At 48.2% G+C, this 19115-nt stretch overlaps 1 protein-coding gene across 2 annotated transcripts in view; it reads right to left on the bottom strand.

The window, feature by feature from the left end:
• Window positions 1-19115, bottom strand: part of ubxn11 (UBX domain protein 11) — a 70911-nt gene that overhangs the window by 24772 nt on the left and 27024 nt on the right. The gene's annotated exons all lie outside the window — the stretch shown is intronic.

The raw sequence follows: 19115 nt of genomic DNA, 5'->3' as shown, positions 1-19115 counted from the left end.
TTGAAGGTGAAGATTTGGAACCTATAAATGCTCCATTGGCAAGGATGGGAGTGGGGGACGTTGTGCAGGAGAGCGTGAAGGCCGTAGGATTCTGGATAATCTGTAGTTTGTGGAGGGCAGGGGCATGAAGCTGGAAAGGAGAACCTTGCAAATCCAGGTTCAAGGTGATTTCCTCTCAGCCACAGTGGGTGAGAGGGAAGAATGGAGGAGAGAGAGGGGAGGAGAGGAGAAGAGGAGAGGAGATAAGGAGAAGGGGAGAGGAGAGGAGAAGGGGAGGAGGATTTACCGAGATCTTCTTCAATACTAAGTGCTCACCAACTCAGAAAAAGACTCAGAGACCAGTTGATCTCTGTTTGAATAACCTTGAGGCTAGAGACCATTGTGTAAAGAGCACGGTCTAGGATTCTTGCAAGTGAGGGCCCCAGAATGAGATCTAGAGACATTAACAGAAAGTCCTCCTCCAATCCAAACCAACACATCGGCGTTTTCACTTCCCCTTTTATTGTTGGGTTGGAATTGCCTTAGACAGAGCAAGGAACTACTGGGGGGTTAACAGATCTGTACCGAGGAAGAATGTGAAAATATAACGGAGCAGATAGATGAAAAATTCTTTACCCAGAGGGTGATTAGAATCTGGAATTCTGTGCTGTTGTTGCAGCAGATTTCATAAATTCTTCTAACAGGGAATTAGATTACATTAGTCTACATTAACGACTTGGATATGAATGTAAAAGGTATGATCAGTAAGTTCACTGATGATACAAAGATTGGTAGGGTGGTAAATAGCGAGGAGGATAGCCTCAGTCTGCAGGACGATATAGATGGGTTGGTCAGATGGGCGGAACAGTGGCAAATGGAATTTAACCCGGAAAAGTGCGAGGTGATGCACTTTGGAGGGACTAACAAGGCAAGGGAATACACAATGAATGGGAAGACCCTAGGCAAGACAGAGGGTCAGAGGGATCTTGGTGTGCAAGTTCACAGATCCCTGAAGGCGGCGGAACAGGTAGATAAGGTGGTAAAGAAGGCATATGGGATACTTGCCTTTATTAGCCGAGGCATAGAATATAAGAGCAAGGAGGTTATGATGGAGCTGTATAAAACACTGGTTAGGCCACAGCTGGAGTACTGTGTGCAGTTCTGGTCGCCACACTACAGGAAGGATGTGATCGCTTTGGAGAGGGTGCAGAGGAGATTCACCAGGATGTTACCAGGGCTGGAGCACTTCAGCTATGAAGAGAGACTGGGAAGATTGGGTTTGTTTTCCTTGGAGCAGAGGAGGCTGAGGGGGGACATGATTGAGGTGTACAAAATTATGAGGGGCACAGATAGGATGGATACTAAGGAGCTTTTTCCCTTCGTTGAGGGTTCTATAACAAGGGGGCATAGATTCAAGGTAAAAGGCGGGAGGTTTAGAGGGGATTTGAGAAAGAACTTTTTCACCCAGAGGGTGGTTGGAGTCTGGAACTCACTGCCTGAAAGGGTTGTGAAGGCAGGAACCCTCACAACATTCAAGAAGCACTTGGATGAGCACTTGAAATGCCATAGCATACAAGGCTACGGACCAAATGCTGGAATATGGGATTAGATTAGACTGGGCTTGATGGCCGGCGCGGACACGATGGGCCGAAGGGCCTCTATCCGTGCTGTATAACTCTATGACTCTATGACTCTAGATAATATTAAGAGGTAAGGGGAATGAGCAGGAGAATGGGATTAGACTGGGTGGGATATTAAAGGGTATGGGGAGTGAAGGGGAGAGTGGGATTAGACTGGGTGGGATATTAAAGGGTATGGGGAGTGAGGGGGAGAGTGGGATTAGACTGGGTGGGATATTAAAGGGTATGGGGAGTGAGGGAGAGTGGGATTAGACTGGGTGGGATATTAAAGGGTACGGGGAGTGAGGGAGAGTGGGATTAGACTGGGTGGGATATTAAAGGGTACGGGGAGTGAGGGAGAGTGGGATTAGACTGGGTGGGATATTAAAGGGTACGGGGAGTGAAGGGGAGAGTGGGATTAGACTGGGGGGATATTAAAGGGTATGGGGAGTGAGGGAGAGTGGGATTAGACTGGGTGGGATATTAAAGGGTATGGGGAATGAGCAGGAGAGTGGGATTAGACTGGGTGGGATATCAAAAGGGTATGGGGAGGGAGGGGAGGGGGGGAGTGCAATTAGACTGGGTGGGTTATGTGGAGGAAAACACCAGCACAGACTCAATGGGCCAAATGGCCTATTTCTAGCCTGGAACTTTTTATAACTCTTTACAACCAAACCATCCTTCAATCGGCAGACTGTAGTCACTTTTACTTATGGACTATTACACATTCAATCCAGGCGAAGGGATTAGTGGAGGAAGTAAAAGAAATGTTAGAAGTCTATTTTATAAAACTGGATATTCTAACATTTTACACTTAGGCATTCATACTTTGTACCAGTATATTTATTCACGTTAAATTGGAGCAGCTACATTTACAGCGAGCAGAGCTGTCGAGTCTGACTGAGACATATTTGGGTGTGGTGGATTGTGTCTCTTTCAAAGGGTGGTTAGACTCTGATCGAGACAAACCACATGCAGCATTTTAAGATGATCGCAACAGATTCAAAGGTTAGAAAATTAACTTTAAAACTCTCTGGATTTTTTTGCGCAACATCAGCGGTCTAAAAAAAAAGCCTAGAAAGGCTCTCATCACATCTCCCAGAAACATCTCAAAGCACCCCACACAAAAAGAATTACTTTCAAACGCAGTTACTGTTGTTTAAAGCAAACTCAGGCTTAAAACATGCAGATAGCTGATCAAAGTTACTACTGTTACAAGATAAAGAAACATGTCGAGCATCTTGTAGACAGTCATCAGTGTAAATAAATTTGTGCGACTGCCATTAACTCTTTTATTTTAATCACACACTAACCAAAGTACAGTCACTGGTCTCTTTGTGTTTAGGCATGGTTCATGCCAGGCACACATATGTTGTCCAGTGTTTTAGGTATGGCTCATGCCGCGTATAGACATGTTACTCAGTATTTTAGGCATGGTCCATGCCAGGCACGTGTTACCCAGATTTAGGCATGGTCCATGCCAGGCACACGTGTTACCCAGTTTTAGGCATGGTCCATGCCAGGCACATGTGTTACCCACTGTTTTAGGCATGGTCCATGCCAGGCACGTGTTACCCAGATTTAGGCATGGTCCATGCCAGGCACACGTGTTACCCAGTTTTAGGCATGGTCCATGCCAGGCACATGTGTTACCCACTGTTTTAGGCATGGTCCATACCAGGCACACACATATTACATGGCTTGTTGGTTCAGGAGGCAGCAACTATGACTCAGAACATCAAGTCAAGGATGAGGAAAGGCCATTCGCCCCGTTGTATCCTAACTCTCCCAACGTGGCATCCAGCCTCACTTCCAACATCTCTAATGCATTTGCTTGAATGCTTGGCCCAGCACCACACCTGCTGAAAAGACACCGGGCGCACAAGAAACGGTGATGGCAATGACTGTACCTGTCTGGGGATGGGAGCGGGTACGTGGTGCTCATCGAGATGAAGGGAGTGAAACACTTTACAGGCCCTGGCGCCCAACATGAGCGTCACATACTCATAGATCACGTTTTTGCACAGGCAGAGTTCCCTGTCCTCCACCTCCATCATTATGCGTCAGCCCCACCTCCCCCGCCTCCCCACTGCACCGGGTGTGCTAGGTCCATCGAGGTCTGTGCGAGGGACAGCGATATGTGCACACAGACAACCAGATTAAATACTGCTGTTAAACCTGGATTTATTTTCTTTTTGGAGGCTGTGCCCGCCAATGAAAAGAAAAGAAAAGATAGGAAGAGACAAAATCCCAGGCCCTAGGATTCATTGAGAGGGGAAAAAAAATAAACTGGAGATTTCTGAATGTCAAATAGTGTTTCTTTCAGACTCTATGACTACTTCAGGGAGCTCGATAATTCCTGTCCTGTGTAAGATCCTAAAACTGCCCTGGTGGTGATGGGTCATGGGTCATGGATACGACCACTTTTATTCTTGTCCACTCTGCTGGTGATCGCTGGTGACTGTAGAATCTGCCCAAGGCTGTAATTGAGGGCAGTCAGGGTGCTCGAGACCTCCTGGATCACATTGTTCATGTTGTGCTCCAGCTTTTGGATGCCTTTGATAACTGGCTCCTCCAGGCTTGAATAGCAGGAGGCCAGGATCGAACTGTGAGCATCCTGGAGTACGATTAGATCCTTCTCGGGGTCACTTTGGGATTTGTAAGGCAGGACCTCACCGCCTGGTTCAAGAGCTACGGAATGTGACGTGCTTTTGCTGGATTCGGTCACGTCAGACTGCCGTGGCTGACGGTCGCTGCTGTCCTTGGTAGCAGGAACGTGGTTACCGTATCCTGCGGGAAAGAAAGACAAACCATCACCAGGTGCCGATACAGGAGGCCAGGCAGCAACACTTGGCTGAACTAGACGCCAGTGCTTTAAAAAAATAATCGCGGCTATTTTCTGAAACACATCACCAGATTTCCTGTGGTTATAAAATCATTCACTTCTCAGAAGAGACATGTTTACACAGGGAGAATTGAAGTGAATGTATGGAGGCCCCAGAGGAAGAGGCTTTGACAGAGTAAGACTGAGTTATGGAGAACGGAAAACGAGATTTTTTTTGGACTGACAACGAAAGAGTTTCTATTATGCAAGGTAAAAGTGAATAATCACATCAAACGATGCTAAAAGTAATAGCCAATGAAACACAAGACAATACAGCAGCAAAAGTCAAAGTGTGGGACAGCACACACCTCAACACCAAACACACCAAGCAAGCTACCTCACCAAGGAACGGTCTGATTATGGCAGAAAGCATTGCTTGAAGGAAAACTCCAAGACGACTGTTTAATGGATGGGATGTGAGAGAGTGAAACATGTCTGGGCCGACCTCTCGTTTGCAGAAGTCTGTTCAGGGTCCTGGCAGGAGATAGTCCAATCCAGAGGTGCTGCTGCAGACTGGGTGGAGGGGGCTGAGTTCCGAGACGGTACAGGATTGGTGAGGTGAAGGAGGTGACCGGGCCTGTTGCTCGACTGGATATCTCCCGGGCAAAAGTTGCCCTGTTGGGTTTGAGGACGCACGCCTGCAGTGTCTGGGCATTACAGACAAAGCACCTTCTCCTCAACATGGACTTTCAGTTCAGACCAGGCATTCTGTACATCGCCCATGTCCGTCCGGCAGGTGGGAACAGCACAAGTGGGTTCATTGGGATTCTCGAGCTGGATTTTGTTGTGATTGCCAGAGTTGAGTTCCCCCCTTTATCACAGCATAGCCTCTCCTCTTCACAGGCCTGACTCCATTCTGGTGAAATTCTCTCAGCCATTTTGAATCGTATATTTGCTCCAGAATGACAAATTTGGGCAGTTTCGGCGTTGCGTCTCCAGGGTTCGTGCGAATTGACTTTCCACATATCTGGAATCTACTCCTGGTCCTCTACCAGGCTGCACTGGAACTGGCTATTCGACCTGGTGCGGCACTCTGCTGGCTTCAACAGAAGCAGGAGCTCAGTGTGAGGATATTGTGGGCACAAACCAGCTCTTCACCAATTCTTGACACTGAACAACGGTACAGGCCACTGCAAGGCCTCACATCTGATACATGAAATAACAACACACAGCAGGATCCCCTAATTCACTCACTGACACCAGTTAATGTCTGACAAACCTGTGAAAACCACACTTTGTTCCATTGTAGGTGTAGGTGTAGGTGAAAAGCACTGCAGAATGTTTTCAAATAGAAATCTGGCCCCAAGATACCATAGAATCTGACAGCACAGAAGGTGGCCATTCGACCCATCATGCCTGTGCTGGCTCTTTTTAACCCAGAGACCCAGTCCAGCAACAAGCCCGATTACCTCCTCTACTGCTCCAATCCCGTACCGTCTCAGCATTCAGACGCCTCCACCCAGTCGAGTCTCTTTGAAAGAGCTATCCAATTAGTCCCACTCCCCTGCCCTTTCCCCGTAGCCCTGCAAATTTTACCTCTTCAAGTATTTATCCAATTCCCTTTTGAAAATTACTATTGAATCTGCTTCCATCATCCTTTCAGGCAGAGCATTCTGGATCATAATAATATCAGATCAAAAAAGAACATGAGATTACCAAACAGACAAATTGATGAGGAACAGGTGCGAGGAGTCCAATGGCCTACTCCAGTTCCTATGTTCCTGTTGAATTCAATTTCCCAACTTACCATGGGATTCAAACTCACAAACTCTGGCTTACTAGTCCAATACCATAACCACTGGACTACTGTACCCCCCCAAACCACTGGACTACCGTACCATCCCCCCAACCACTGGACTACCGTACCACCCCCCCAACCACTGGACTACCGTACCACCCCCCCAACCACTGGACTACTGTATCCCCCCAACCACTGGACTACTGTACTCCCCCAACCACTGGACTACTGTACTCCCCCAACCACTGGACTACTGTACTCCCCCAACCACTGGACTACTGTACTCCCACAACCACTGGACTACTGTACTCCCCCAACCACTGGACTACTGTACTCCCCCAACCACTGGACTACTGTACTCCCCCAACCACTGGACTACTGTACTCCCCCAACCACTGGACTACTGTACTCCCCCAACCACTGGACTACTGTACTCCCCCAACCACTGGACTACTGTACTCCCCCAACCACTGGACTACTGTACTCCCCCAACCACTGGACTACTGTATCCCCCCAACCACTGGACTACTGTATCCCCCCAACCACTGGACGACTGTATCCCCCCAACCACTGGACGACTGTACTCCCCCAACCACTGGGCTACTGTACTCCCCCAACCACTGGGCTACTGTACCCCCCCTAACCACTGGACTACTGTAACCCCCCAACCACTGGACTACTGTATCCCCCCAACCACTGGACTACTGTACCCCCCCCAACCACTGGACTACTGTATCCCCCCTAACCACTGGACTACTGTATCCCCCCCAACCACTGGGCTACTGTACCCCCCCCAACCACTGGACTACTGTACCCCCCAACCACTGGACTACTGTACTCCCCCAACCACTGGACTACTGTACTCCCCCAACCACTGGACTACTGTACTCCCCCAACCACTGGACTACTGTATCCCCCCAACCACTGGACTACTGTATCCCCCAACCACTGGACTACTGTACTCCCCCAACCACTGGACTACTGTATCCCCCCCAACCACTGGGCTACTGTACCCCCCCCTAACCACTGGACTACTGTAACCCCCCAACCACTGGACTACTGTATCCCCCCAACCACTGGACTACTGTACCCCCCCCCAACCACTGGACTACTGTATCCCCCCTAACCACTGGACTACTGTATCCCCCCCAACCACTGGGCTACTGTACCCCCCCCAACCACTGGACTACTGTACTCCCCCAACCACTGGACTACTGTACTCCCCCAACCACTGGACTACTGTACTCCCCCAACCACTGGACTACTGTACTCCCCCAACCACTGGACTACTGTACTCCCCCAACCACTGGACTACTGTACTCCCCCAACCACTGGACTACTGTACTCCCCCAACCACTGGACTACTGTACTCCCCCAACCACTGGACTACTGTACTCCCCCAACCACTGGACTACTGTACTCCCCCAACCACTGGACTACTGTACTCCCCCAACCACTGGACTACTGTACTCCCCCAACCACTGGACTACTGTACTCCCCCAACCACTGGACTACTGTACTCCCCCAACCACTGGACTACTGTACTCCCCCAACCACTGGACTACTGTACTCCCCCAACCACTGGACTACTGTACTCCCCCAACCACTGGACTACTGTACTCCCCCAACCACTGGACTACTGTACTCCCCCAACCACTGGACTACTGTACTCCCCCAACCACTGGACTACTGTACTCCCCCAACCACTGGACTACTGTACCTGATGTGAACAGAGTGATTGGGGACTTATTTTAAAGAGCTTGAAACTATTATTATAAACGGAAGTGGTCTCGGCCAGAGCTTCTCATTTATGTTCAGTAGACTATTAGCATTTCGTCCAATGTGATTTTAGTTGTTTAAAAACGCGAATTAAAACCTGGCAGCAGTAGGCCAGAATTACAACTGACATCATAAAGTTTGGTGCTGCTCAAACAGTGGTTATGAAAAAGGCCATTAGCTCAGTACACCAGCCTTATCATGGCCACTATCTTTGAGAACCAAGATGGTTTGCATTGGCTTGTGTGGAGCATCAACACCGGCATTGACTAGTTGGGCCGAATGGCCTGTTTCTGTGCTGTACATTCTATGTAATTTCTATACTGGCTGTGACTAATCTCTTTCACTCCATTGACAATGTGAATGATTACCAATTTAACATTAATCTGCATGCTCCGGTGTAAAAATTTCTCATTTGGTTGGGCTATCTCTAGATTTCACTGGAACGTGCACCTCAGTCACACACTCACCGTCTCTGCTGGATCAGCACAACACATCCCCAACGTGGAAAAGCTGAAATGTGCCACAAATCGGAAAATGTAATTGGTCGGCAAGAGGACAGGTGCCTAAAATTGACGCCTTGATACCGAACCCTTAAGATAACAGAATTGAAGAGCAGAGCGATGCCAACACGGAGACCTGTAAATATGGCGAGTAACCGCAGGGACTGGTGCCACAGACCCCTAGATAAACAGCGACTGTCAGCGATCGAGCCAAGCTTAGGGAACATTCAATCCAATAACCGGCCAAAGGAGGCTTTGCTTCAGGTGGTTAGTTGAAAAAATGAAATGTGTAAATGAATCGAGGACATGGCGTGTGATTCCATTAGCCATGTAGCGACAGAAATAACAGCTCGCAGCAAGCGTTACAGAGGCTCAGATCCCTTCAGATAGAGCAGGTGTCAACTGGTTTACAGAAAGTGCACGTTACAAAGGACTGCATCAAACCTCCACAACACTTTCAAACGTGACATGTTCTACAGGCCCAGCATCGATTGTTCTTTGCTCTAAATTATTTTCGATCAAGTTGTCAGTATCACTGCAGGAATCCAATGTCAGTTTTAGTTACGAGAACATAATAAAACATAGAACGGGAGGGGGGGGGACACAGAGGAGAGGGAGAACAGGGGTGAGGGGGGACACACAGAGGAGGGGAGGGGGGGACACAGAGGAGGGGAGGGGGGACACAGAGGAGGGGAGGGGGGGACACAGAGGAGGGGAGGGGGGGACACAGAGGAGGGGAGGGGGGGACACAGAGGAGGGGAGGGGGGGACACAGAGGAGGGGAGGGGGGGACACAGAGGAGGGGAGGGGGGGACACAGAGGAGGGGAGGGGGGGACACAGAGGAGGGGAGGGGGGGACACAGAGGAGGGGAGGGGGGGACACAGAGGAGGGGAGGGGGGGACACAGAGGAGGGGAGGGGGGGACACAGAGGAGAGGGGGGACATGCAGAGGAGGGGGAGAACAGGGGAGGGGGGGAGGAGGGAGGTGGGAGATTTCCCCTGGGCGCTAAGCGAACAAAATATTCAGGGGTTTAGAGTTTTGCCACGCAGAGTACAAAAGTTTCCCTCAGGTTCTCTACCCCCACCCATTTAATCTCCTGAGGAAAAGTTCTACGTAAATACTCCGCAATTCCCACAAAAATAAGTCAAGGAAATTTGCAGAATATTGTTCATCTCCAAGTCTCTACTACTGAACTCTGGTCTACAGTTCTCTGTTAACCTCACCGGGGCCATTGTGCAACAAGATTCAATCACCTCAGTATGTATGTTCAACCTTGTTCACAACCACATCTTTATTCAGTTCTTTCCTGAATGAGTGAACCCACACAGCATCGACTAGATTTTACTGCTATATTTTAACTCTCCTTTATCCACACACTATTCCCAGGCTGAGACGGGGCAATCTGGTCCTAGAGAATCATAGAAAATTTACAGCACAGAAGGAGGCCATTCGGCCAGTCAGGTCTATGCCGGCTGAAAATGAGCCACCCAGCCGAATCCCTCTTTCCAGCACTTGGTCCATAGCCCTGCTGATCACGGCAATTCAGGTGCACATCCAGGTACTTTTTAAATGAGTTGAGGGTTTCTGCCTCTACCACCCTCTCAGGCAGTGAGTTCCAGACCCCCACCACCATCTGGGTGGAATTTTTTTCCTCAGCTCCCCTCTAATCCTTCTACCAATCACTTTAAATCTATGTCCCCTGGTTATTGACCTCTCCGCTAAGGGAAATAGGTCCTTCCTATCCACTCTGTCTAGGCCCCTCATAATTTTGTACACCTCAATTAAATCACCCCTCAGCCTCCTTTGTTCCAAAGAGAACAACCCCAGCCTATCCAATCTTTCCTCATAGCTAAAATTCTCCAGTCCTGGCAACATCCTCGTAAATCTCCCCTATACCCTCTCTGGTACAATGACATCCTTCCTGTAATGTGGTGACCAGAACTGTACACTGTACTCAAGCTGTGACCTAACTAGTGCTTTATACAGTTCTAGCATAACGTACCTGCTCTTATATTCTATGCCTCGGCTAATAAAGGAAAGTATTCCATATGCCTTCTTAACCACCTTATCTACCTGTCCTGCTACCTTCAGGGATCTGTGGACATGCACTCCAAGGTCCCTCACTTCCTCTACACCTCTCAGTATCCTCCCATTTATTGTGTACTTCCTTGCCTTGTTTGCTCTCCCCAAATGCATTACTTCACACTTCTCCAGATTGAATTTCATTTGCCACTTTTCTGCCCACCTGACCAGTCCATTGATATCTTCCTGCAGTCTACAGCTTTCCTCCTCACTATCAACCACACGGTCAATTTTTGTATCATCTGCAAATTCTTAATCATGCCTTCTACATTTCAGTCCAAATTATTAATATATATCACAAAAAGCAAGGGACCAAGTACTGAGCCCTGCGGAACCCCACTGGAAACAGCCTTCCAGTCACAAAAACACCCGTCGACCATTACCCTTTGCTTCCTGCCACTGAGCCAATTTTGGATCCAACTTGCCACTCTCCCTTGGATCCCATGGGCTTTTACTTTTTTGACCAGTCTGCCATGTGGGACCTTGTCAAAAGCCTTGCTAAAATCCATGTAGACTACATCAAATGCACTACCCCCATTGACCCTCCTTGTTACCTCCTCAAAAAATTCAATCAAGTTAGTCAGACACGACCTTCCCTTAACAAATCCGTGCTGACTGTCCTTGATTACTCCGTGCCTTTCTAAGTGACGGTTTATCCTGTCCCTCAGAATTGATTCCAATAATTTGTCCACCACCGAGGTCAGACTGACTGGCCTGTAATTACTCGGTCTATCCCTCGCTCCCTTTTTAAACAACGGTACAACGTTAGCAGTCCTCCAATCCTCCGGCACCACGCCTGTATCCAGTGAGGATTGGAAAATGATGATCCTCCCTTAATACTTCCTCTCTCACTAAGTTTATCCCATCCAATATTTCACACTCCTCCTCCTTAACTACAATGTCTGCATTGTCCCTCTCTAATAGGCCCTACTCTTTCCTTAGTTATCTTCTTGCTCTTAATGTATTTATAAAACATCTTTGGGTTTTCCTTGATTTTACTTGCCGATATTTTTTCATGCCCTCTCTTTGCTTTCCTAATTTCACCCCTGCACTTTTTATACTCCTCTAGTCTTTCTGCAGTATTGAGCTCTTGGTGTCTGACATAAGCTTTCCTTTTCTGCCTTATCTTACCCTGTATGCTCCTTGACATCCAGGCGGCTCTAGATTTGGCAGCCCCACCCTTTCTCTTTGTGGGAACATGTTTACTCTGCACCCCTTGAATCTTCCCCTTGATGCCTCCCACCTTCAAGTAGCTGTTTCCAGTCCATTTTGGCTAAATCACTTCTTAGCTTTAGTAAAATTGGCCTTTCCCCAATTGAGAACTTTAACTCCTAGGCCTCTACCTAGCAACTACAGCAAGACAAGAAACTCATTGTGTAGGAACCATGGTCACAAACTTCCAAATCTTGGCACAGGATCTTGGCAACCAACTTGCTGGGCCACTGCACGGCCTCATAATCTGACAGGAGGAATAACAGCTTACAACAGCTTTCCTAATTTGCTTATTTTATTCTTCCCACAAAGTTACCACCCAATAGTTTTTATTGGCAATTGTTCTCCAAGAAGTTGGCTTGGTGGCTACACCACTACAGCATTGAAAGGAAAGAAAGGAATTGCATTTCTATATCGCCTTTCACAACTTCAGGATGTCTGTAAAGCGTTTTTGGACAATTAAGTACTTTTGAAGTGTAGTTGCTGTTGTAATGTAAGGAAGTGTGCGGCCTCTGTGTCTCTCCACTTCTCAAAATGCATCTTTTCAACTATGCTTCCATTCAGCCCTCCTAATCTCGCCCTCCAAGCCTCAGCTTCTGTTCCTTTGTCTATTTTTTGTGTGAAGTGCATTGGAACATTAAAGACGCTACATAAATAGAAGTGGTTTTGTTGACGGTGACTCGGAAGGGAAGGCAAGAGAATAAAATAAAATGAGTTGTCTCCAATGAGAGAATGCATCTTTAAATGATTTAATTCTTCTTTATCTCCCCCGTCAGACTCATAAGTGGATTAAATTATACAGTTGATAGTTTCACCACCCCCCCCAAAAAAAGTACCTAATCCAATCAGAAAGCTCACTGCAGTTTAAAAGACAACAGAAGAAATGTTAAGAATCTGCTAATTGGACTATTGAACCGAGCAGTTTGATCTGTGACAAGAATGCTCTTGCTTCATTTCAACAGGTGGAAGTGAGCTAAGCCACAATTTCCATTTGGTGCATCACAAGACATGCCTTATGCTATTGCAGCAAATCGAGCAGCTCTGTGGTTTAACCTTGTTAAAAGATCAATCAGTAAATACACAGCCCATGCCCTTGAAAGAAACACAGCTTAGGAATTCACAACTGTCTGAAAATAACTATTTTATATAGAATCATTGAATGATATAGCACAGAAGGAGGCCATTTGGCCCATCATGCCTGTGCCTTTGGAAGAGCTCTCCAACTAGTCCCACTCCCCGGCTTTTCCCCCGACAGCCCTGCAATTTTTTCCCCTTCACATATTTATCTAATTTTCCTTTTGAAAGTTATTATTGAATCTGCTTCCACCGCCCTTTCAGGCAGCGCATTCCAGATCACAACAACTCGTTGCGTAAATTTTTTTCCCTCATGTCGCCTCTGGATCTTTTGCCAATCACCTTAAATCTGTGTCCTCTGGTTACCGACCCTTCTGCCACTGGAAACAGTTTCTCCTTATTTACTCTGTCAAAACCGTTCATGATTTTGAACACCTCTATCAAATCTCCCCTTAACCTTCACTGTTCAAAGGAGAACGAACCCAGCTTTTCCAGTCTCTCCACATAACTGAAGTCCCTCATCCCTGGCACCATTCTAATAAATCTTTTCTGTATCCTCTCTAAAGCCTTGACATCCCTCCTAAAATGTGGTGCTCAGAATTGAACACAATACTCCAACAGGGGCTTGGCAAGTTTTTTATAAAGGTTTAGCATAACTTCCTTGCTTTTGAACTCTATGCCTCCATTTATAAAGCCCAGGATCACGTATGCTTTTTTTTTAAAAAAACAGCCTTCTCCACTTGTCCTGCCACCTTCAAAGATTTGTGTACATACACCCCTGAGTCTCTCAGTTCCTGCACACCCTTTAAAATTGTACCAGCCTAGATTATGTGCTCAAGTCGGTTGCTCTGCAAGCTCGCTCCCCTATTACTATACTGAGCAATGTCAGGATTAGAATGTATACACCAGCCTTGGCTCAATGGGTAGCACTCTTGCTGATGGATCGCGGGTTCAAGCCCCACTCCAGGACCTAAACACATAATCCAGACTGACGCTCCAGTGCAGCACTGAGGGAGCGCCGCGCTGTCGGAGGGGCAGCACTGAGGGAGCGCCGCGCTGTCGGAGGGGCAGCACTGAGGGAGCGCCGCGCTGTCGGAGGGGCAGCACTGAGGGAGCGCCGCGCTGTCGGAGGGGCAGCACTGAGGGAGCGCCGCGCTGTCGGAGGGGCAGCACTGAGGGAGCGCCGCGCTGTCGGAGGGGCAGCACTGAGGGAGCGCCGCGCTGTCGGAGGGGCAGCACTGAGGGAGCGCCGCGCTGTCGGAGGGGCAGCACTGAGGGAGCGCCGCGCTGTCGGAGGGGCAGCACTGAGGGAGCGCCGCGCTGTCGGAGGGGCAGCACTGAGGGAGCGCCACGCTGTCAAAGGTGTCTGTCTGCCTGATCTGGTGGATATTAAAGATCCCATAAGTATTATTGGAAGATAAGGAGGAGGGTTCTCCGGGTGTCCTGTGCCAACACCCTCAAAACAGATAAATGGATCATATGCCTCATTACAGTTTGTGAGATCTTGCAAATCATTGGGTGTAAATTGGTTTAAGGCAATATATAAATGTCTTTTTAATGTAACACAATAGTATTTATAATTCACTGCAGATTAAATTTCTGTAACTTTACGATAATTACATCGCAAACGTAACCTTTGGGTGAAGCCACCGTTGCTCAGTAACTGAATGGAATGTCCCAAGAGCTGATTCCAAACCTTCATATAATCCTCATCCTTTCAAAGAAACAATAGGTGCAGGGCCAGTCTTGAAACTTGAAGCCTCCCTATCTCTGTAACCTCCTCCAGACCTCCAAGATCTCTGCGCTCCTCCAATTCTGGCCTCTTGCGCATCCCCCATTTTCATCACCTCATCATTGGCGGCCGTGCCTTCAGCTGCCTGGGGCCTAAGGTCTGGAATTCCCTCCCTAAACCTCTCCTCCTCTCTACTTCTCTCTCCTCCTTTAAAATGCCCGTAAAATTTACCTCTGCCTGTCCTAATATTTCCTTATGTGGCTCGGTGTCAAATTTTGTTTGATAATCGCTCCTGTGAAGCACCTTGGGACGTTTTACTACGTTAAAGGCGCTATATAAATGCAAGTTGTTGTTGTGGGACATGCTTAGCACCGAGGGCCAATGTGTATCCTGCACAGAACTGCAGTGATACGGACACCGCACAGGTGTTTGGATAGAGACCGTGATTTGTATCATCCCTTTGGTAGTCTTTCTAATCTATTTGGTTGAGTCACTACACCCGTTTATACTCTAAGGGCCATAATTTCCTTTCTTCCTGAATGAAGAGGCAATTTTCTTGCTAGCAGTCTTTCAGTACCTCGGTCAGACGGTCATTCTTTATCTGAGAGACCGGAAAGCCAGAGGCTATTGAGCTGTGGGGTGAATCACGCCTGAGCCTGAGCTTGAGCTTGAGCCTGAGCCTGAGCCTGTTCTTACACGGTGATCCCAGCAAGCAGTTGCTCGATAGAAATCAGGAACAGAAATTATGGATGACTTTCCTCTCCCCCCTCACCCCCAACCCCAGGGATACTGATGCCAATTGGAGCAATCCAACTTCGGCCTAACTGAGATTAGGTAACTGGGCACAGACCTCAGGGCCTTCCTACCCCGAAAGGCTCCAGACCATGTGGATCCATTCATTCACCATCTTCACACCAAAACATTTTTTGAGTATTCTCTTGGCTGTCACATGAAGGGTGACCCATTGGACCAAGGTACCAAAGGGTTTCTGGCAGTTGTGGACTGTACACTGTGTAAGAATGGACAGGTCAAGGAAGATTTCAGCAAGAGTCCATGAAGATATGGTGTACATATCATTTTAATTACACTGCCTGGCAAAGAAACAGTTAAAACTAAAATGCTGAAATAAACTGTGCTCAGGGTAGCTACTGTAATCCTTGGTTATATCTTTAAAAGAATTTAGTAAGAATATTTTGTTGAGATAAGCTACTCATGGTCGACCAGCCTTATCTTAATCACTGCAGCTCTGGACAATACCTGTCTCAAAAAGAAATTAGCCTGTTGAGATAAGCCGCTCATGGCTGATCGGCCTTGTCTCCCTCCAGTCTAAACTCATCCAGCTGACAATAACCAATCAATCTTATCTTCCCTGATCTTGTTATGTTGGAAAAACAACATCACATTTCGAGGCTCCAGGTACCCGGTTTGGGCTGCTACCGATTACAAGACCAGTATAAGTACAGGTGATTGTAAGACGTCAGTAGGAGAGGAAGAAGCTACAAAGAAGAAGGAAACACCTGAGCAGGTCGAGTGTCTCTACTCAGAAGACAACGGGGTAATTTTGTTCTGTTGTTAGAACTATGGCTTGAGCATTATAATTGTTTTAATTTGTGCTTGGTTTGATCACCTCAATAAAGAACTCTTCACCACCCACAAGGTGTCAGGGTCGGATTTATTACAACTGGCAAGAGTCACCAAGGAGTGTTTGGAAATCCTGGTAGTTAAATTGTGCACACCTACCTTCTTAATTTGGGTTCATTATTTTCCTCAATAGAAAGATAATTATCCCTTCATTCAGGAAAGAAAGGTAATTACGGATGCCAGAGTATAAACAGATTTAGCCCATCACTCAACCAAACATCTTAGAGGAAAGGAAAGAACGTGCATTTCTATAGCGTCTTTCATGACCTTGAGGCATCCCAAAGCGCTTTAAAGCCAATTAAGTACTTTTGAAGGGTAGTCACTGTTTGTAGGAAATGAGTCAGCCAATTTGCGCACAGCAAGGTCCCACAAACAGAATGAGCGGATAATCTGTTTTTAGTGAGGTTGGTTGAGGGATAAATATTGGCCCCAGGACACCTGGGAGAACTCCCCTGCTCTTCTTCGAAATAGTGCCATGGGATCTTTTAAGTCCTCGTCAGAGGGCAGACGGGGCCTCGATTTAACGTCTCATCTGAAAGACGGCAGATATGGGGTCGGAAACTTAGCTCAGGGCCAAATGTCCGAGAGGTGAGCGCAGTGTAAGAGGAGAGCCCGAGAGCGGGAGGAGAGGCCGAGAGCGGGGGGAGAGCCCGAGAGCGGGAGGAGAGGCCGAGAGCGGGAGGAGAGGCCGAGAGCGGGAGGAGAGGCCGAGAGCGGGAGGAGAGGCCGAGAGCGGGAGGAGAGGCCGAGAGCGGGAGGAGAGGCCGAGAGCGGGAGGAGTGTCCGAGAGCGGGAGGAGAGTCCGAGAGCGGGAGGAGAGGCCGAGAGCGGGAGGACAGTCCGAGAGCGGGAGGAGAGTCCGAGAGCGGGAGGAGAGGCCGAGAGCGGGAGGACAGTCCGAGAGCGGGAGGAGAGGCCGAGAGCGGGAGGAGAGGCCGAGAGCGGGAGGAGAGTCCGAGAGCGGGAGGAGAGGCCGAGAGGTGAGCGCAATGTAAAAGCAGAATTCCAAGAGGTGAGCGCAGTGTAAAAGGTGAGTCTAGAAAGTGGGAAGAGAGTCCGAGAGATGAATGCAGTGTAAATCTGAGGCAAGTCATGGCAGCAGATCTCGCACCCGTGATATGCTCCTCCTGTACGATGTGGGAAGTCATGGACACTACAGGTGTCCTTGGCGGCCATGTGTGCAGGAAGCATGTCCAGCTGCAGCTACTGGCTAACCGCATTTCGGAGCTGGAGCTGCGGGTGGATTCACTGTGGAGCATCCGCGATGCTGAGACTATCGTGGATAGCACGTTCAGTGAGGTGGTCACACCGCAGGTAAAGATTACGCAGGCAGAAAGGAAATGGGTGACCGCCAGGCAGAGTAAAAGGACTAGGCAGGTATAGCAGGAGTCCCCTGGGACCATCTCCCTCTCAAACAGATATTCTGCTTTAGATACTGTTGGGGGAGATGGCTTATCAGGGGAAAGCAGCAAGAGCCAGGTTCATGGCACCACGGGTGGCTCTGCTGCACAGGAGGGGAGGAAGAAGAGTGGCAGGGCTATAGTGATAGGGGATTCAATTGTAAGGGGAACAGATAGGCGTTTCTGCGGCCGCAAATGTGACTCCAGGATGGTATGTTGCCTCCCTGGTGCTAGGGTCAAGGATGTCACGGAGCGGCTGCAGGGAATTCTGGAGGGGGAGGGTGAACAGCCAGTAGTCGTGGTCCATATCGGTACCAACGACATAGGTAAAAAAAGGGATGAGGTCCTGCAAGGTGAATTTAAGGAGTTAGGAAATAAGTTAAAAAGCAGGACTTCAAAGGTGGTGATCTCAGGATTACTGCCAGTGCCACGTGCTAGTGAGTATAGGAACAGGAGAATAGACCAGATGAATGCGTGGCTGCAGGGATGTTGTAGGAGGGAGGGATTTAGATTCCTGGGACATTGGGACCGGTTCTGGGGAAGGTGGGACCTGTACAAGCAGGACGGGTTACACCCGAGCAGGACCGGGACCAATGTCCTCGCGGGGGTGTTTGTTAGTGCTGTTGGGGAAGGTTTAAACTAGAATGGCAGGGGGATGGGCACCTGAGCGGGGAGTCAGAGGAGGGGGAAACAAGGATAGAAACAAAAGACAGAAAGGGAAGAAGCAATAGTGGAAGGCAGAGAAAACAAGGGCAAAAAACAAATAAGGGCTAGAGTGCAAAATAAAACTAAGATGACTAGCAATCTTAAAAAGACAAGTCTAAAGGCATTGTGTCTTAATGCACAGAGCATTCGCAATAAGCTAGATGAATTAACAGCGCAGATAGATATTAACGGTTATGATATAGTTGCGATTACGGAGACATGGCTGCAGGGTGACCAAGGATGGGAACTGAACATCCAGGGGTGTTCAATATTTAGGAAGGACAGGCAAAAAGGGAAAGGAGGTGGGGTAGCATTGTTGGTAAAGGAGGAAATCAATGCAATAGTGAGGAAGGATATTGGCTCGGAAAATCACGATGTGGAATCTGAATGGGTGGAGCTAAGAAACACCAAGGGGCAGAAAACATTAGTGAGGGTTGTCTATAGACCCCAAACAGTAGCGGAGATGTAGAGGAGGGCATTAAACAGGAAATTAGAGACATATGCAAGAAGGCTACAACTATAATCATGGGTGACTTTAATCTACATATAGATTGGTCAAACCAAATTAGCAATAATACCGTGGGGGAGAAATTCCTGGAGTGTGTACGTGATGGTTTTCCAGACCAATACGTTGAGGAACCAACTAGAGAACAGGCGATCCTAGACTGGGTATTGTGCAATGAGAAAGGATTAATTAACAAGCTTGTTGTGCGGGGTCCCTTAGGGAAGAGCGACCATAACATGATAGAATTCCTCATTAAGATGGAGAG

Source organism: Heptranchias perlo, chromosome 26 (assembly GCF_035084215.1).
Source record: "Heptranchias perlo isolate sHepPer1 chromosome 26, sHepPer1.hap1, whole genome shotgun sequence".
Taxonomy (NCBI): domain Eukaryota; kingdom Metazoa; phylum Chordata; class Chondrichthyes; order Hexanchiformes; family Hexanchidae; genus Heptranchias; species Heptranchias perlo.
The sequence above is the reverse complement of the archived record's forward strand: the minus strand, read 5'-3'. Positions and strand labels throughout refer to the sequence as shown.